The following is a 21,059-nucleotide window of genomic DNA, read 5'->3' as shown; positions in this document are numbered from 1 at the left end:
GCCTGCAAGGGCATGGTTTCTTTCAGTGGCCTTAACACAGACATTAAGGACAAAGCAACAAAACTGTTTTTATGTTCAGATAGTGGCCTATATTCACAGCCTGTATAGAAATAGTGTCTTTCAGTGACATTATTAATGGCGTTATGAGCAAGCAAAATGAATGTTTGTGATACTGGCCTACATTTTAACAGCCGGCATGGCCATGTTTTCTTTCAGTGACATTATTGCTGGTATTGCTGGGAAGGCAACATGAATGTTCAGCAGTGTGGATACTGGCCTGTATTACTGTACCCGTCATGGACATAATTTATATCATTGGCATTTTTACTTGCATTTATGGGCATGTGCATGCTGGCATATATGGGATGGGGCATAGCCAGAATGAAAATAACTTCTTAGACAGAAAGTTTACTTTTCTATATTGTAGGTAAAGGCATCATGAAAATGGATTTGAAAATTACCTGGTATCTTTTGGATTTTTTTCATATATTACCCAACAAAAACGTTTTCAATTGTATGGTCGTTAGCCAATTTTCCGCAAGAAGTGTGCTATAAAATGCACCATTTTGACCCATTATTTAAAAGAGATGTCTGGTTGTTAAGGGCTTACTTGCTACGCTTGGTCGCTCGGGCACATTCAAGGGGAATATTTATTCCCCTAACACAGAAAAAAGTCACCACATGCCACTGCATTCAAATACATTTCAATGGTATGTAAAATGAGCAAACAATCATCAAGACACCCTGCTGTGTCTATATTTAGACAGGAAAAAACAAAAGCAATTTTGTGGGGGCCTCCTGTGCCCTGCCACTTCTACAGCCAACACAGCAACTCTATGCCTTTCTATGATCCACAGAAAATTGGCGAGCAGGAACAATCAGAGTCACTTCTTAATAACGATCACTTGTTACTGACTGCACCATCCCTGGTTCCTGATAATATTACAACTATCTGTCTACCAAAGCTTCTTGCCCGACATACCCTTCAGGGATCAGCAACGGGCAGGTCAATCAAGGCCCCTCCTCTTAGCAGCCTACAAATTGAAAGGCAGGACCTAGAGAGGAAGGCTTATCTTGTTAGGGTGCCACCTCAGTACAGATGTCATGGAGACCCTCCACACTGAAATTACATGCAAAGCACTGGGGCGCGTTTGAAATTGGCGCAGTTGTCACGAAATTCTATCCCTTTCCTGCCCTGCTTCCATGGTTCTCGAGTTCCTACAGGATTGTTTCTCAGTGGGGGTACCTGTTTCAACCATGAGGAGACAGTGGGCTGATATTCAGGCCTTTGAAGAGCCTTGGGGAGGTTGACGGTGTGTCAGAATTATTATAATGTCTTCCCAGGAGCTTCGTTGTAACGCTCACCTGATTCCCGTAGAGGCGCCGGTCTTGACTGGGCGTATACCGTATCTTCAAAGGTGATGTGTAACACACGGCTGGCTCTTTGGGCTGGACCTCTGTGCACTGTATGTCTGACTCGAAGGGTAAGATGTCTGCAGATAGAAAATATGGGATTAATGAACTGGGTTATTGAATGTCTCTCTCTTCTTCCCTTTCTCTTCTCCTGTAGAACCCCAAGGTTAACGCTCTCACCTTAGGTAAGTGAACGCCGTGCTCTCCATCTGCCTCGGGGCAGGGTGCTGTAACCAGTTTCTTCACTGGATAAGGGGAGCAGGCCTCTTGACTTCAGAGGACTGCTGTCCGTCGTTTACTGCACGAACGGTAAGTTTCGAGTAATTCTAATGTCTTTAAAAGTCTTTAGTAATGATGTCTCTTGTTTTTGCAGGGTTCCGGCGATGGCGGATGACGGGCTGAAGTGAGTTGAAGATGGAGCCCGTGTGATGAATGGAAGCGCCTGGAAGCACGTAAGTAAGCGCTTGTTGCCTGCTTCACGATGCGCTCTAACTGTCTTTTATTTTGCAGGTACAAGTTCGGAGCGGCTGCAGGGTGCCGGAATACCCACTGGGTTAGATGTGGAAAGGAGTAATGGCACGTGAGTATTAAAGTTCTCCAATGTATTTAAACGCACCTTTGTTTTGTCTTTCAGATGCGGGATGCAGCGCCGAAGGCCTCCGGAGCGTGCAAAGAGCTGGTAAGCTTTTGTCTTTCAGATGCCGGAATGCAGTGCGAAGACCTCCGGAGCGCACAAAGAGTAGGTAAGCCTTTGTCTTTCAGATGCCGGAATGCAGCGTGAGGCGTTGGTGACAGCCGATGGACCAGGTAAGTGAAGCGCTGTCACTGAAGACCGTAATGCTAACCTGTTCTTTCTTGTCTTTATAGGTGTTGCTGAAGACTGGATTCAGGATGGTAAGCCTTTTTCCTTAGGCCCAGCATCAGATGCAGAAGACACGATGAGCGTTCTGCTGCAGAGGATGCAGAATAACGCAAAGCAAGATTCATCCATCGGGTGTGGTTTAAATAGCCTCCTGTAGTGCTTAGGTGTCTCCTTCCACAGCCACGCCTAGGTAAGAAAAGAGTTCCTGCTTTCCAGAAGAGTTCCAGTGTTCTGAACCTAGGGAGTGGCTCCTGCCCCACCCAACAGGAAAAGTAGTTCCAAACAGAAGAGGATCAGAGGCTCAACTGGCAGGCAAGTAATCAGCATGGTCTGCTGCAGGTAAGTCCACCCAAGCATTATGAGCCCAGCGCTTCCAGCGCTGGGACTGGGCATATTTATGAGCCTGGTGCCACTGGCGCCAGGACTGGGTCCAAAAGGTCCCAATTGGGACTGGTTGGCACTCGGAACCTGGGTTATGGATCTGCTTCCAAGGGAGTTGGGAAAACCCTGACCTTTTGGAAGCAGAGATCATGACAGTACCCCCCCTCAAGGCCCCTCCCAAACCGGGCTTCTCCGGGGGTTTTGGCTTGTCAGGAAATGTTCGGTGAAATCTTTTGATTAGGCGAGGAGCGTGGACATATTCAGCAGGTTCCCAAGATCTCTCTTGGGGGCCGTAGCCTTTCCAGTCAATTAGGTAAAATAATTTAGATTTGGAGATCTTGGAGTCCAGAATGCTTTTGACTTCAAACTCGAGTTCTCCATCAACTAGGATGGGTTTTGGAGATTTAGTTAGTCGGGTTTGAGGTTGCACGGGTTTTAATAGAGAGACGTGGAAGACCGGATGTATCTTCATGTGCGGGGGCAAGTCCAACTTGACCGCTACTGGGTTTACTATGGTAGTGATGGAATAGGGACCAAGGTATCTTGGGTTGAATGTGCGTGGCCCTTTTAGAGGTAGATATTTGGTGGATAACCAGACTTGATCCCCTACTTGATATTGAGGGGCTTCCTTCCGATGTTGATCTGCTCCTTTCTTGTATTGTTCTTTAGCCCTTTGAAGGTGTTAAAGGCTTGGGTGATTGTAGAATGCAGGTAGTCTACTGCTGGTGTTTCAAGATCTTGGAGGGGATCCAACTCCGAGGTTCGAGGGTGACTGCCGTATAAAAGAAAAAACGGGGTTTTCCCAGTTCCCGAATGGACAGAGTTATTGTAGGCATATTCGACTATCCAAAGGATGTCTTTCCAAGATTTTTCAGTTTGTTGCAGCATGCAGCGTAAATACTGTTCCAGAGTTTGATTGGTCCTCTCGGTTTGTCCGTCGGTTTGAGGGTGGTGACTGGTCGATAGTCTCACATCAATTTGAGCCGACCGACAGCAACTTCGCCAAAAATGAGAAATAAATTGACTACCTCGATCCGAAATTAGAACCGAAGGAAAACCGTGCAGTCGGACGATGTTTTCGAGAAATTCTCGGGCCAGAGTTACTGCTGTTGGCAAGCCTTTGAGCGGAATGAAATGTGCCATCTTGGAGAATAAGTCCACGATTACTAGAATCGTATTATATCCGGAGCATGGAGGTAGATCGGTGATGAAGTCCATAGAAAGCGTATGCCAAGGGCGAGGTGGGATGTCAATAGGGCGTAAGAGGCCTGCTGGTCTTTCCTTTTGACTCTTGTTTTGGGCGCATACTCCACAGGACATTATAAAGTCTCTGATATCTTTTTTCCAAGACGGCCACCAGAAGTAGCGCTTGATCTTTTCTGAGGTCTTGGCCATACTGGGATGTCCTTCCATTAAAGAATCGTGATAACAAGAGATTACTTTTTTCTGTAAATCTGTGCTGGGCAGGTATAATCGTTCTTGGAAATACAATAAGTTGTCCTTTACTGCAAAGTCCTTTCCCTGCAGATGCCAATTCTGTATGTCTGCTGGAGTTACAAGTTGCCTGGCTTTATCCTTAACTTCCTCTATGGATTGTGTGGCGATTACACCCAGAATTCTTTGTTCGGGAATGATTGGTACAGGTTTAGGGTTGATCAAGTGTTCTTCCACTCCCATCCGAGAAAGGGCATCAGCTTTACCGTTTTTTGTACCAGGTCGATAGGTAATTATGAAGTCAAACTCTGCAAAGAATAATGCCCAACGGAGTTGTCTAGAGGATTGGGCTTTTGCGGTTTTCAAATATTGCAGGTTTCGGTGATCCGTAATCACAGTAACCGTGTGTCGGGCCCCCAGCAGATAATGCCGCCAAGCCTTAAAGGCAGACTTGATAGCCAGAAGTTCCTTGTCAGTAATCGTGTAATTGATTTCAGGAGGCGAGAATTTGCGGGACCAAAATGCCACGGGATGCAACTGATTGGTTACCGGGTCCTTTTGTGATAGAACTGCCCCCATGGCAAGGCTTGAAGCATCAGTTTCCACGATGTAGGGGAGTTCGGGGCGAGGGTGTTTTAAGATTGGTGCAGAGATAAATTTAGTCTTCAAATCCTGGAAAGCTTGTTCCGCCTCGGTAGACCATTCAAAACGTTTTTTTTTTTTTAACAAGGCAGTGATGGGCTGGACTATTCGAGAAAATTCGGGGATAAACCTGCGGTAAAAGTTAGCGAAGCCTAACATGCTTTGCACACCTTTTACGGAGGATGGTGATGGCCATTTGAGAACTGCGTCGACCTTCTTTGAATCCATACGCACTCCGCCAGGTGATAATATGAATCCCAAGAATTCAACTTCAGTCACGTTGAAAACACATTTTTCCAACTTAGCGAAAAGTTTGTGTTGACGCAATCTTTCGAGGACCATCTTCACGTGTTTCCGATGTTCAGATTCCGATGAAGAATAAACGAGGATGTCGTCAATGTAAACAACAACACACACATCTATGAGCTCTCTGAGGACATCGTTCATAAAATATTGAAAGGCGGCCGGGGCATTGCAAAGTCCGAAGGGCATGACCTGATATTCAAATAGCCCATATTTGGTGCGGAAGGCCGTCTTCCATTCATCGCCCTCTTTTACTCGTACCAAGTGGTAGGCTCCTCTAAGATCCAGCTTTGTATATATGCATGCTTTTCTGACTTGGTCCAGGAGTTCAGGGATCAAAGGTAACGGATATCTATTCTTGACGGTGATCTGGTTCAGGGAGCGATAATCTATACAAGTTCTAAGGTCTCCTTCCTTTTTTGGAACGAAGAACAAAGCTGAAGAAGCAGGGGACTTGGAAGGACGAATAAACCCATTTGCCAGGTATTGATCCAGGTATTGTCGAAGGTGAAGGTTCTCAGGCTCGGTGAGGGCATAAATTCTACTACAAGGAGGAGTAGATCCAGGTATCAGGTCTATCTGGCAGTCATAAGACCTATGAGGAGGTAGAGAGTTAGCCTGGTCCTTCCGGAAAACATCTTGGTATTCTAGGTATTCGGGAGGTAACTGGGGAGTCTCTGAAGAAATTGCTGCCAGTGCAACACCAGGTGGAGGGTGACAAGTAGAGACACTTTCTGGAAACTGGACCGTTCTTGCTCGCCAATCGATCAGAGGATTGTGTTTCTCTAACCAAGGTATTCCTAGAATAATCTGAAACTGAGGAGCCTTGATCACATCGAAAACGATCTTCTCATGGTGTCCATCTTGACTTACTAGCGTCACTTCTTGAGTGGTATGCGTTACTGGTCCGGAGGCTATCTCCGTTCCATCCACCGTAGTAATGACGTCCTTTACAGCCTTGGGACAAAGAGTTAGATTCATCCTCAAAACCATTTCATGATCCACATAATTGCCGATGGCACCGCTGTCGACGTAAGCTTCAATTGCATGTAATCGATCCGGATTATCAGGGCTAATGAGGACCATAGGTATCACGAAATGCGACGTCACGGAACTGGTTTTCATGCTCGGCAAGAGGACCTCTATTCTTGTCGGGCGAGGTCGTTTCCCTGCTCAGAGTTTGTAACTTTGGTAACTGCAACTCCTACTGCCTTCTTGGCAGGTTTCACCGGACAGTCTCGAAGAAAGTGCCCTGAGTTTCCGCAATAGAGGCATAATTGCAACTATTTTCTCCTTTCCCGCTCCTTTTGTGTTAGAGGACCTTTCAGGCCCCCTATTTGCATGGGTTCCCCGGAGTCTACTCCTTTGGAAGGAGTTGGCGGTTTGGAAAATACTCGAGCATCAAACTTGGAACGATCGGCCTTCCTGTTCTGCAGTCTGTGATCTATTTGAACGACTAAGTCTATATAGTCCGAACAATCTTGTGGGGGATTCACTACTTGGGCTAACACATCTTTGAGCTCTCCACGTAGACCTCTATAAAACAGCGTAATCCTTTTGTCCTCAGGCCATTGAGTTTCCACTATCAGTCTGTTGAAAGACGCAATATAAGCCAAAAGGTCTTGATTACCTTGTGGCAACGAAAGAAGCTCATTGTCCAAGGCCTGCCCCTGTGAATGTCTTGCGAACAGTTTTTCCATACTGAGCTGAAAAGCTTGAAAATCATGGAGGACCGGATCATCTTGATTTACTAGAGGGATCGACCAGTCTGCCGCATTGCCACTAGGGTACGAAAGCACGAACGCTACTTTAGCTTGATCAGTTGGAAATGCTGCTGGCCGGCATAAGAAATGCAACCGGCACTGATTGATAAATACTGCAAACCTCTTTGGGTCACCAGAAAATCGTTTGGGCGGAGCCAGAGGTACATTCCCAGGTAGGTTGATCTGCACTGGATTCATAGAGGATGTAGAAGGAAGATTTCCCCCAGATGCGGGTAACGGGGTCTGTCCGGCTTGTGACTGTAGCAATTGTCTAGCGAGATCATCTGTTCGCTCCTTGGAAATAATCAGTTCCCTTCTTAGAGCGTTCGTTTCCTGACGGGCTGCATGCACTTCTGCCCTTAGTTCCCCAAGTAACTGGGCTAGCTGGTCGGTATCCGAGGTTTCCATAGCGCCTGGACGGGAGTTTTGCGGTAGGCTTTGCGTTCTGTAACGCTCACCTGATTCCCGTAGAGGCGCCGGTCTTGACTGGGCGTATACCGTATCTTCAAAGGTGATGTGTAACACACGGCTGGCTCTTTGGGCTGGACCTCTGTGCACTGTATGTCTGACTCGAAGGGTAAGATGTCTGCAGATAGAAAATATGGGATTAATGAACTGGGTTATTGAATGTCTCTCTCTTCTTCCCTTTCTCTTCTCCTGTAGAACCCCAAGGTTAACGCTCTCACCTTAGGTAAGTGAACGCCGTGCTCTCCATCTGCCTCGGGGCAGGGTGCTGTAACCAGTTTCTTCACTGGATAAGGGGAGCAGGCCTCTTGACTTCAGAGGACTGCTGTCCGTCGTTTACTGCACGAACGGTAAGTTTCGAGTAATTCTAATGTCTTTAAAAGTCTTTAGTAATGATGTCTCTTGTTTTTGCAGGGTTCCGGCGATGGCGGATGACGGGCTGAAGTGAGTTGAAGATGGAGCCCGTGTGATGAATGGAAGCGCCTGGAAGCACGTAAGTAAGCGCTTGTTGCCTGCTTCAGGATGTGCTCTAACTGTCTTTTATTTTGCAGGTACAAGTTCGGAGCGGCTGCAGGGTGCCGGAATACCCACTGGGTTAGATGTGGAAAGGAGTAATGGCACGTGAGTATTAAAGTTCTCCAATGTCTTTAAATGCACCTTTGTTTTGTCTTTCAGATGCGGGATGCAGCGCCGAAGGCCTCCGGAGCGTGCAAAGAGCTGGTAAACTTTTGTCTTTCAGATGCCGGAATGCAGTGCGAAGACCTCCGGAGCGCATGAAGAGTAGGTAAGCCTTTGTCTTTCAGATGCCGGAATGCAGCGCGAGGCGTTGGTGACAGCCGATGGACCAGGTAAGTGAAGCGCTGTCACTGAAGACCGTAATGCTAACCTGTTCTTTCTTGTCTTTATAGGTGTTGCTGAAGACTGGATTCAGGATGGTAAGCCTTTTTCCTTAGGCCCAGCATCAGATGCAGAAGACACGATGAGCGTTCTGCTGCAGAGGATGCAGAATAACGCAAAGCAAGATTTATCCATCGGGTGTGGTTTAAATAGCCTCCTGTAGTGCTTAGGTGTCTCCTTCCACAGCCACGCCTAGGTAAGAAAAGAGTTCCTGCTTTCCAGAAGAGTTCCAGTGTTCTGAACCTAGGGAGTGGCTCCTGCCCCACCCAACAGGAAAAGTAGTTCCAAACAGAAGAGGATCAGAGGCTCAACTGGCAGGCAAGTAAGCAGCATGGTCTGCTGCAGGTAAGTCCACCCAAGCATTATGAGCCCAGCGCTTCCAACGCTGGGACTGGGCATATTTATGAGCCTGGTGCCACTGACGCCAGGGCTGGGTCCAAAAGGTCCCAATTGGGACTGGTTGGCACTCGGAACCTGGGTTATGGATCTGCTTCCAAGGGAGTTGGGAAAACCCTGACCTTTTGGAAGCAGAGATCATGACATTCGTGTTGAGAAGGCAACTGAAAGGATACTCTGGTACCCCAAGTGGGATCCTTATCTTGAGATCAGGACCATGCAGCCTCCCCCCTCTGAGTCCCTGGACACCATTAGCTTGATGCTCTTATCATTCACAGCCCTGTTACTACTCAGAATCACTTCTGCTCACACGGTAGGAGAATTAGGGACTCTTCCAATCAGAAACACTTTCTTATAATAAAATGTGAAGATTTTCTTCTTCATCCTGATCCACCAATCCAGCCAAAGGCTTTTCCAATCTTTCTCTGGTTTGAGGAAATCATACTCTTATCTTGCCACCCATCCCTTTCCTGGAGGAAGAATCATCTGCACAGCTCTTGGACGCTTCCTAGACAGAAGAGTGAGCTTTGGAACATATGAAAGACTCTTCGTCAAGTGTGGTTGAGCTGGTGTAGAGCAACTCCCAGCGATCAGACCGAGAAAATACAACCTGCTAGGGAAAAAGGCTAGGTGCACCCTTTTTCGAGAAACACAAGACATTTTATGTTGTATACAAAAAGGAAAAAGGGACAGGGTATCATAAATCCACTGCTGAAGGGCTCTCTGATGTCTTTCGGACAAAACTCACATTAAAAGTACACACACCATCACTCATGACGCAATCAATATAAAGCGTTGATACCCCACCCTCATTGGTTGCCACATATGTACATGCTAATGATAACATATAGCCCATCCTCCAATTGGTTCTACTGTCTTCTCACTCCTCTTCACCACACATGGGTAACATCTTCATCCATCAATGGATGCTAAAAAACATTTGGTTAATATCAACTAGCACCACCCTGCCTTCGATCCTATCCACATGACATGCACCTTGTTATCACTGTGAAATCAGTGGGCAATTTTGAGGTCAGTCTGGTCCTTTTGAAAAAAGCAGCTCTTTTCATCCCAGCCACGCTGGTGCCCCTATTGTGCCGTGCATTGTATGGGCATCATTCTTAGCTCTCGGTGGCACAAAACATGGATCATGTCATTCTCTGTTTTCTCCTTTATCAGTTCCCCTCCCCAAGGGTAAAGCTAGTGTCCCACTAATCAATCCAGATCACAAAGGATTTAGAGCCTATTTCCCTGAACATCTGGTAGCTCAAATAGAATGACCATCATTCTGGGGGCGGGGGGCAGTGTCTTAAATCCTGGTACATAATTTGGCATCCTAAGACCTCTGCCTTTGCTCCCAGGAATACGACCTTGGTGCCAGGCTGCAGCCCTTCATTTATTCCCTTGCACACATTCCTACCTAATTAGTTCAAAGGTCTAACTGATGCAGGGGCATATGCGTGTTCCCTTGCGGCACCCGGGAATCGGGATGCAATGGGGAGGTGAGGGATAAGGCCTTGTGTTGTTCTGTGAAAATACGGCTTGCGAGGAATCATGCCTACTCATAGATGCACTGTTAGTTCAGGTTATGACTGTCATGCATATATGTATACTAAAGTCTCCATAATTCAATTGCAGAATACCTATCCCCTGTATGACTCTCAACTCCCGCCAATTATCCGCACCCAAAACGCTTCCCCTCCTCCTCTGCACTGTCCGTGCTTATTTCCATATGTTAATATATTTTTGGCAATCTAAATCATCTAGGAGGGCCTAGACAATGACCCCTCTTTAGTCATGCGGACTCGTAGTGTGGTGTCAGTATGAAGGAGAGCAAGCAGTTCCACTAACTTTCTATGACATTCATGTTGAGGAGTTTTGTCCACAGCGTAGATCTAACCATACAGTCAAATGCGCTGGACATATCCAGGGAGGCCAAATAGACAGCCCTAGCTTGACTATGATGGATGTTATGGCGTAAATGTGCCAAAAAGGGTAGCAATAACTGAAGTGCCCAGTTGCTCCCTAAACCCCATCTGGGATCTGCTCAGTAGATGGGACCGTCTGATAAACAAATGAAGCCCCCTCAGAAGCAGTATAGCAAAGACCTTGCTAGTAGCATCGAAGAGGGCAATCCGCCTGTAGTTATTAGGGCCCTGAGGATCACTCTTTTTTAAGAATCAGAATGGATTGTGCCCAGGAGACAGGAATAGCGTGGGTCAGGTATATTTGGTCAAACATAGGTTTCAAAAGCCCTGACCAGATCCGAGGAGCATCCTTCAGAACAAACGGAGGAATTCCACCCGGATCCGGCGCACAAGATGGCTTGAGTCTACCTAATGCCCACATTATATCATCTTTGTGCCATGTGCATGTGCCCAAATTAACCAGACCCAAAACCGAGGTCTGAGTAACTTTGAAGCAATCGGGCAGGTAAAATGTGTTTGCATTAAAAGTCTACCCAAGATTGTTCCTCAATTGGAGAATTCATACCCAGTCCTTTTAGGCCCAAGGTGCTAAGGATTGTAGCCCAGAACTTATTTTCCCTGCGATTGCAAAGTTGCCAAAGATTGGACTGGTGATTACAAAAGTTTGATTCGATCTTAAGTGATATAACTAGATTTATGCAATTGGCAAACCTTTTTCCTAGCAATGATGTAGTCTCAGGAAGACAGCCTCTGTTGCTTTAGCACAGCCAGATGTTTCCGTTTAAGACTCTTTGACTGAAAAAGTCTAGTATGTGGTAAATAGCTTTTAAGGCCATCCACATGCAAGGAGTTTCTCTCGGATGACTCTTTTCACACTGTGCATGATAATATAATAGAGTGCGTTTACGCAAGCCACCCCCACGCCAATGTTTTGAAAAGTTATACTCAAGTTCAAGAGTGAGTCAGTCAAACATTGGGTCAATTTCGCCACAGTCCTCCAACTCCATTTGAGGGCAAGCCATCTCCTGGTCACCGAACGGCCAGCATGTATACAAAATTACTGTGAAGGCAAGCAGACGTCCAAGTCCAAATGATAATGATCTGTTATTATATAGCACTTAAGCGCTTTATATAGAACAAATATAAATAAAATATCACCTAACCTCTGTTGATACTCTTTTTCCAACCTCAGAAGGAGGAAAGGCTCCGTTGTCTTTGCCAGGATTTGAACCTGCAACCTGCATATCACACACACATCCCAGCAGCGAGCGCTCAACCTAGTGGGCTATTGTACCGGCTATAGCTACCTTACCAGCCGTAGTAAAAGGAGTAATTACGTGTCTGAATGTTCTCAGAGTCAGAAAGCAAATTGCACTCTGTAGTGGATACCATTAAACTGGTAACTGAGATTTAACAGCAGGCCAGTTCATATGCAGGTTTGGTGCAAAGTTGGCCACATGTCAAGCCTGTGTGCATCTACTTTTCAGGCTTCAGAGGTTGGCAAAAATACATACCGAGGGTTCATAACTGTGTATTAAATAATTTTTAGTAGTGCAGGGAAAGCAAGGCACTCACATGGCATCCCATACTCTGGGCATTCGTTACCTCATAGATGCAAAAAGACATCCTGAACAGCATGGAGATAGGAAAGAGAGACACATTACAACAAAGCATTAATTGTGGCACAATGAAATCAAGGGCCACTTTATGTGCTATGGTCAACCATGTCTGCACTGTACACAGGCTTTTAGGCACACAGATTTTGTCAAGTGACCGAAGACACCAAGATGGAATGTCTTGTGATGAAACCGAGACAACGGCAGAAAAAAAAATTCTATAACTGCAACATGCGAAAAGCAAAATACATAGTCCGAAATAGATGCTTATTCTACTCCAAATGCTTTTTGAAGTTTTTGTCTGCATTGTGAATTTGAGGTGTTTAAGAACAGACTAAATCAGTGACTCATCCCCTGAAGTGTTCCTGAAATAAACCTTATATGAATCTAGCAATTAATGTATAGAATTCCAGATAGACTATTTGTTATTCCTATTCTTTCCTATCTAGGATCACTGCTCGAAGTGTTACATGTGTGGACCCCTCTTTTTTTTTTAAGAGACCTGAACAAGAAAGCAAGCCACTCCAGAAACAAAGAGCCAAATGGCGCTGGCGACGGCCCAGGAGCTCCCATTAAAAAAAAATAAAAGATTTTTAAAAATGTATTTTTAGGGGTCGCAAAGAAGAGCTCAGGGGTCACAGGTGCGACCCCTGGTAACTCCCAAATGACGTCCCTGAGAGGGGGGCAGAATTTCCTTAACCTCCACCCTGTGCAAATGTTGATAGGAAGTGAGGGGCAGTTATAGGCCAGTAACTGATTGGCTAATGCTACAGAAGGTGCCTTCCAACTAGTCCTTTGGGAACAATGATCTTGCATGATATCCTAGGATCTTAGTGGTTTTGTCTGGATGAAGAATGATCGCCCAACCAGGGATAAATGCTGATTTGAATGGCTTGGCTTGGCTAAGCACGGTCGGAGTAGCTGTGATTTGCATTAGTAAATGTACTCGTGCCACCCAACATTTGGCAAAATCTAAGAGGGAAGGTTTGCATCAAAACATTGCATTGCATTAAAGTCAATCTTATGTGGGAGATGGTTCAAAAAAGTTCTAAAACATAAATATATGGGGCCAAAATATCGTGATTATTCCCCAAAATAGGGAGAGTTGTCAGTATATCCAAACTGCCTTTTCTCCACCAAAAAGCCCTCTCTGTGATCACCTAGCCAGGGCCACTGCACAATTAGCCAAGGAGCGCCTAATACGCTCATGCAAGCTGCATCAAATGATTTAGCCAGCGGACGTCTACCTTGAATTCGAATTAATGCGCATTCCTCTGGATCCGCCTCTCACTCTGGTGATTGAGCCCTTGCTTCAGGGGCCAGGGGGGAGGGGGCAGAGGCCAGGCGGAGTAGCTTTTCCCTTTAACGCTCTGCCCTGCTTCTCTGCTCTCTTAAGATATTTGTCACTTTCTTGACTCTGTCAAAATGGCCCTATACTTGTATGCAACTTTACCTCTATCACAAGTAGGCTTCCTTAAAGTCACACCTTAGATTTAAATTATCTAGGAGCCAGCGATTACAGTGCTAATTATTATCATATTTGTCTATAGTTGGCAATAATGGGGGAAGAAATTGCAAACCTAAATTCTCCAAAAAGTCATCCACATTTTTGTTAGCTCATAAATATCTGTCACGCAGCAGCAACAGGCGGCTCTATCTCCTCAGATGAATGAGACGCAATGCAGGCGACAGGCGGCTCTATCTCAGTTGCAGGTGTCAAAACACACACTTACTTGGAGGAGAGAATCGACACTCTCCCCTGAACCACAGAAGCCGAATGATTTCGACCCTCCCACCGTGGTTGGCATAGGTGCCTGAAGTGTAACACAGGACACCACGTGGCAGCGAATGGGGGGAAGCGTAGTTAGGGAGAGGTTGTGGATGGGGAGGGGAAGTTAGGGAAACCGGGAAAAGGGTTAGGACAAAACCTAAGTTGGATAGGTAGGGGGAAGCACTGGGGAAAAACCCTTCCTTTCATATACCTCTATATCCTAGTTCCTGACACACTGTAACATTGACTACATGAATACCCAGTAACATAGATCAGGACACACCTTAATACGTATGCCCCTGACTTCAGAACAAACATAGAGCACAAAACATGCACATGTAGTAGCAAGCGGGATGAACACAGGACAATGGAACTTTTCCCATCAATGAAGAACGAAACACATGGCCCGTAGGGCAAGCTTGCTACCGCAATACATAAACACATAAATGCATGTCCTTGTGGTTTAACCAGACAAACTAATACACATCATCACCCCTTGAGAGTGAATACTCTTGTCACCCTTAATGAGCTGTATTCGAGAGAATATGCCCCAAAAATGTTCCGTAATGTCCTCGTGTCTTATTACACAAAACCAATTGCTTTATCCCCAAATTCAGCCCTTCCATGATTGCCAAGTATCATCTTCATGCAAGAGAAAACATATGCATCATAAGCTCCCACCCTGCAATGCCTTCTGCACTTATCTGAGCTCCGAAGGCCCCCCGGGACTCCTCGGAGGATTAGTAGCACGCTGAAAATGCTGCCGCCGTTCCGCATGCAACTCAGTGCGAGAGAATGCTCGAAACCTCGTGTAGCTTTAGGGCAGAGCTTCGCCGCCCATGGTTTCCTCAGCGTTTCGCCGACATGCTCCTCACGCCAACCGCTCCTGGATTCGTAATAAGCCACACCTGTTTCACGCGCCGTTGCTCTTTATGCTGTTTGTAATCACTGCAGCTGGCAACGCGCACGTGACCTTCTTCCTGATTGTGCACAGAACTACTAACCTCCCGTGGCTTGCTGGGAATTGTAGTCTTTGCCTCCAAAACTAGCCCAAAAAGAATTAAGAGACAAATCGTGTGACTCCTGTGCGCTTCCAGCCCTTATTCCTCACAGCAGGCGACAGGCGGCTCTATCTTAGTTGCTGAAAGCAAAGATGAATGACACACAATGCAGGGGACAGGCCTAGGAAGTGATCTGGAGGGAGCAGTGATATAGCTAACTTCACACGTAGCTTGCCCCCTCTGGTGAGTAGGAGTGGCTGCATGGACACAAGTTTGATTCTCCTTTGGTACTGACTAATGCGTTCATCCTTCCGAAGACACAAACTGAGTACCACATAGGGTAACAATGACAGTAATACATAACATCACTCTGAAACGGGTCTCCCGGTGATAGCAGCGCTACATAAAACATCAGAATTATTATTATTATTATTATTATTATTATTATTATTATTATTATTATTATTATTATGTAATAACGCACACAGATGCTCTGATTAGCTCTGCACGGCACATGTTTATCATTACCACCTTTATAACTTTCACAAAAAACCACACTTACTTTGTAGTCTTTGTTCTATAAGCCAACCTGGCTCTTCACTCTAATGACTCACTGTAGTCTTAATTTAATTTATTTATTGTGCTTTTGTAAGGCGCTTATACAGCAAGTAAATTGTGTCTCTTACGCATGTGTTGTGGATTAGAGCGCCACATTACTAGCCTTCAGAATGCAACATTTCTCACAGACAGTTCTTTTTTTAAATTGTACGAGAGTAGTCGTTTCAGTCTCTCATGTACCCTCTTTAAAATTGGCAATAGTTATTTTCAGATATAAAATAATAGATCGGTATGAAGAGAAACTGATACTCACATTTATATTGGGGTTCCCCTCTTTGCGACTGGCCTTCCTAACACACCAACCGGGAAAAGGAATACTGTTACATTGAAGTAACTTTGGTTGCATGCTTGTAGTTTATGAAGTGTTTTGCTGCCTTACTGGAGAGGTCTGTAAGGGGCTAACAAATTAGATGTAGGCTGGCCAGTGACCTGTAATTTGCTAGGGAATTGGATATTGATGGCCCATGCCATATAATGCGCTAAGCAATTGGATACTGGTTGGTCCATGGCATGCATTGTGCTAGGGAATTGGATAGTGGTTGGACTGTGCTCTGTAATGTGCTAAACAATTGCATAGTGGTTGGCCTGTGTCCTGTTATGTGCTACGCAATTGGATATTGGTTGTCCCATGGCCTGTATTGTGCTAGGTAATTGGATAGTGGTTAGACTGTGCCCGGCAATGTGCTACGCAATTGGATATTGGTTGGCCTGTGACCTGTAATGTGCTAGGCAATTGGATATTGGTTGTCCCATGGCCTGTATTGTGCTAGGGAATTGGACAGTGGTTGGTATGTGCCCAGCAATGTGCTAAGCAGTTGGATATTGGTTGGCCTGTGACGTGTAATGTGCTATGCAATTGGATACTGGTTGGCCCATGGTCTGAATTGTGCAAGGGAATTGGATAGTGGTTTGCCTGTGCCCTGTAATGTGCAAAGCAATTGGATATCAGTTGGCCTGTGACCTGTAATGTGCTGTGCAATTGGATATTGGTTGGTCCATGGCCTGTATTGTGCTAGGCAATTGGATATCGGTTGACCTGTGACTTGTGACGTGCTAGACAATTGGATATTGGCTGGCTTGTGACCTGTAACATGTTAGGGAATTGGATATTGGCTGATCCATGACCTGAGTCGGAGGATTTGTATAAAGCTGGTGGAGATCCTGGTGAAAGCCATAGCTCTTATGGCTCTTTTAACATGTATCCATTTCTGGTATTTCCACTTGCAGTTGCAGTCCTGTGCTTGCAATGAGAAATGTCTTTTAGACATAGGAGAATTTGAGATCTCCCCGGCTCTGTGTCATCACATAGGGTTACAGCGAGGAATCCCTTATTAGAGGGCTGTGGTGTACTCCCCACCCCCACACTGTCATCTGCTGCTGTTTCCTAGTGTAAGACCCTGCACATTAGCTGTTGCTCTTCGTTGTCACTGTGCCCTTTGCAAAGCAGGGCCAATGGCCCTCTTTCAATATATTGGAAAGAAATGCAAAGCTAGATTCTCGAGACCAAGATTTTTCCTTGCAATGGCAAATATCTAGAGAAAATGATAAGGACCTTTCTTCGACCATTTATTTATTTATTTATTTATTTATTTATTTATAACATTTATGAAAATGCCCAGACCCGAAGGTATCACAGCGTTGTACAGTACAAATTAGCAGAGCAGACAGTAGGAGTAACCAGGGTGTGCAAACCGAGGGAAGACATTATTCGTATTTATCAAACAACCAGGTCTTGAGTGGTTTTTTGAAAGTGGCAAAAGATTGCTTGTTTCTAATGTGCGAGGATAGCAAGTTCCAAAGGGAAAGGGCAGTCACACAGAAGCTGGCACCGCCTGCTCTTTTTTTCTTGAAGCAGGGAGTAAACAGTGAGGTGCTGGAGTTAGATCTGAGTGCATGTACCGGGGCAGATTGGGTGATGCAGTTGTTGCGGTACAGGGGAGCCTCATTGTAGAAGCAGCGATGAGCAATGGATAGGGTTTTGACTTCCACTCTGGTTTTTATGGGGAGCCAGTGGGATTCACATCTTGTGTTCGAGATGTGGTCAGAGCATTTGATCCCCAGCGCAGAAGGCAGTGCTTTATTTTGGAGAAGCTGGAGCTTGGATAGGTTGGAGGAGGAGGCGCCCATGAGAAGTACATTGCAGTAGTCGAGCTTCGACAGAATCAGCACTTGCGCAAGTGTGATGCAGTTGCTTGGGGAGAGGAACTGTCTGCTCAGGGAGAGGAGTCTTGCTGTGTTGGCAGGGGAGGAGGCTAGGGCGTTGATGTGCCTCGTCATGGTCAATTCAGCTTCAAGGTGAACACCCAGTGTTTATATATGTTTAAGTACTGCGATGGATGTACCATCAATACCGAAGGAAGAATAGGTAGAATCCAGGTGTATGAGTTGGTGAAGGGAGCCTATGATGAGGAGCTCTGTCTTTTCGTCATTTAAGCATAGATTGTGGGAGGCCATCCAGCAGTGAATTGTGGAATATACAGACTTTGTTTTAATGGAATCCACTGTGTGCTCACCTGAGAGGGGGATAATGATTTGCGTATCATCTGCAAAATGAGTGTAGATGATTTCTCTTGAGTCGAGGAGGTCGAAGCAGGGTTTGGTGTAGGTATTATACAGTGTGGGCGAGAGGAAGGAACCTTGAGGTACCCCCCGTGGCGCAGGGATGGCATCCACTGCTGAGGCACCAATGAAGACTTGTGTGGTGAGGCCCCTAAGAAAGGAGGTGATACACTGAGTGGCCTCTGGGGAGAAGTGGAAGTGCTGGCTGAGCTGGTGGCAAAGTATATCATGATCAACAAGGTCGAAGGCGATGATAGTTCAAGGAGTAGAAGGATAGCTATTTTGCCCGCATCGCGGATGGAGACCATTTGTATTTTCAGGTCCAGTAAGGCAGATTCTGTGCTATGCTTTAGGCGAAAGCCAAATTGCCTTTTCCTAAGCAAGTGGTTTTGTTCTAGGAAGTGTTGGACCTGGTCCTAGGCCAGGTGGTCCAGGATTTTAAGTTGGAATGGGACTACTGTAATGGGTTGGTAGTTGGTGGGGAATGAGGGGTCCAGGGAGGACTTTTTCAGTAGAGGAGTGACCCAATCAGATTTGATGTTCGCAGGCACTATGCATGTGCAGAAGGAGGTATTGGCAAATCCAGTGATGAAGAGGGCTAGCGTACGAGTGCAGAGCTTTCACTATATGTCATCTGTTATGTTGAGGTGAGTGTTTCATGACCATAAGGACTATGCATAATTGTTATATAATGGAAGTAGCTGGACTGTAGAGTAAGACAGTCATACATAGAAAGGACTGAGAAAGAAATTAGGATTGGTAGGTAGAAAAAGGTACCGAAAGCGTTATGATCAGGATTTTGAGAAGCAGATTTGGGTAGACAGCTCCAGATTAGTTGGGAAAACAAGACAAGGCCTTATATTGCAAATATCATATTTATTACAACACACATCCTTCCCACTACAAAAGTGGTGATTCATTTTTCATAGAAAAGGCAGGAAAAATGCTCGTCCCGGCCTAATGTTAGGAAAATGTGTAAGTGTGAGTGTTTAATATATGAACACAACATTATTTATATGGTTTTAACCCATGAAAGGGTTCTTTACTTTAAAAAGTGTTAATAGTCATGGCTTGTGTGCCTTATTGGCAAATGTACACTAATTCTGAGCTGAAATGTGTTGGTTGTCTATTTCTGCAGTATGTTTTGCTTATGGTACTAAAATGTATGCCTGTGTGGTTTCCGATATTCACATTGCCCCACACATCACGAATGGTAGTTTTCGCCATTGTCTCCAAAGCTACAAACTGCTTCTGGGTCACTCACTGTCATCCATTTATTTCAGCCTGTTATGTTTTAAGGAGTGATGCAAGTGACTTGGTGGACTGCGAGCGGTAAGTGCCATTTAATTGCATTGCTTAATACATGTTCATATTGTCATATTAAGTCACTCTGGTCCTTTAAGGCACAGCCCTTTAGGGCTGACCGAAATAAAGTAGGTAGTGCATGTGTCAAATTCTACATAGAAATGAAATGCACTGCACACAAGTCTGTCCCTTGCTGTCTGTCCCTGTGAGCTGCTTCTTTCCATGTCTTGCAACACTACATGGCTAATACAAGTGCCTCAATGGACCATGGTGGACCGGAGGGTATGTGCCACTGCCCCTGCAGGTGCCCCAGACAACTTTCCCATCAACTAGCCATTAGTCCACCAACACATCTCAGCTGTATTGTGCGCTTCAACACCAATATTTGTCCAATCTCACCATCAGTGCTGCTACTAAGCATGCATGTGCAACTGGCCTGGTGAAGGTTTGCTGTGTTGTGGCCCCCCTGTGCTGCTCACCTTGCCTGGAGTCCCTTGAAACACGTCAGCTGTTTTTGGATGTATGAGCGCAATCCCTGTGCCTCTGCTTGCGCATGTCGGCACCACCAAACGTGTCCTGCTTCCAGATGTCCAATGGCCCATGTCTGCTGGCAAAGGTGGTCTGGAGGCTCATCCCCCTGCAGAAAGGGCATGAAACACATGATTAATGCTTTAAATTCATCTGTGTGTGTCTCTTCAGGTATTTCATGACTGGACCATGTCAGAGAGGTACATCAGAAATCACACCATCAGTCCGTCTTTCACAGGCAAAGTGTGGAACACATTATCTACGGCATGAATTACAGCAAGCACATGTACAGTAAAGATATGAAACATACTACACAATGCATAGCAATGAATGTATACATGAATCATGAAACCACCCATCTAGCGAAAGAAGAACAGTGGTCAATAACACCCCTATCATCCCAACTAGGGGTGTTAACACAAGTTGGACAGCAGCAGTCATGCCACAGATATGACTGTCTAAAGCCCTTGTGTAATAGGCTGTTACACTAAACCATCCTTGTGAGCCCATGGATAAGGGAAGCAGGAGTGGCATATGTGAGTCAAGGACCCCAAGCTGCAAACACATACACAAGACAAGCTTGAAGGGCCCAGCTGGAACGGACAGTGGATGCTTTCAAAAGCCACAAAGCACCACACCATCACATGAAAGCACAATAGCAATTTTAAACTATATTAACTAATTACACTAACTATGAAAAACCTACATTACCTAATTAAACTAACTATCAAATAGAAACTTAACTAACTAAACTAAAAGAAAAATCAAAAATGGCCACATACGACCCGGGGGGGGAGGCACACAGGAGGGGAGAGGTACAGGGTGCTGTCAACACCCACATGCAATGATGTTGAGGAAAAAAAAACCTCCATGGGCTCAACGCCTGCACCGTCCGACCTATGTGGGAGATAGATTGTCGTCCAAGTCTGGCTCTTCCTGGAAAGGAGGACGTGGCACAGGAGCCTGACCACGCCTAGCCGCAGCTTGCCCCTCATCGGCAGCAAGTCTGCCGGAAGGGTGAGCCTGGCTCTGTGCGGCGATCACACGTAGGTCTGCATGCAGGACCTCACGTGATACGCGTGCTTCCTCTTGCAAGGTAACATGTGTAACACGGATTTCCTCCTGCAAGGCCTGGCTGCACAACTGTTGCACCTCCCGGCAAGCATGTATCTCAGCC

At 45.7% G+C, this 21,059-nt stretch overlaps 1 long non-coding RNA gene across 1 annotated transcript in view; it reads left to right on the top strand.

Moving 5' to 3' along the window:
* The window catches only part of LOC138569078 (uncharacterized), a 98,593-nt gene that overhangs the window by 41,893 nt on the left and 35,641 nt on the right, over positions 1 to 21,059 (top strand). The window contains exon 2 of the long non-coding RNA XR_011303108.1: positions 19,333 to 19,381. This is a non-coding gene — a long non-coding RNA (uncharacterized lncRNA). The remainder of the gene's footprint in view (positions 1 to 19,332; positions 19,382 to 21,059) is intronic.

The sequence above is a fragment of the Ambystoma mexicanum genome, chromosome 2q (assembly GCF_040938575.1).
Source record: "Ambystoma mexicanum isolate Mex_15411 chromosome 2q, UKY_AmexF1_1, whole genome shotgun sequence".
In the NCBI taxonomy this organism is placed as follows: Eukaryota; Metazoa; Chordata; class Amphibia; order Caudata; family Ambystomatidae; genus Ambystoma; species Ambystoma mexicanum.
This window is presented reverse-complemented; position numbering and strand designations above follow the sequence as displayed.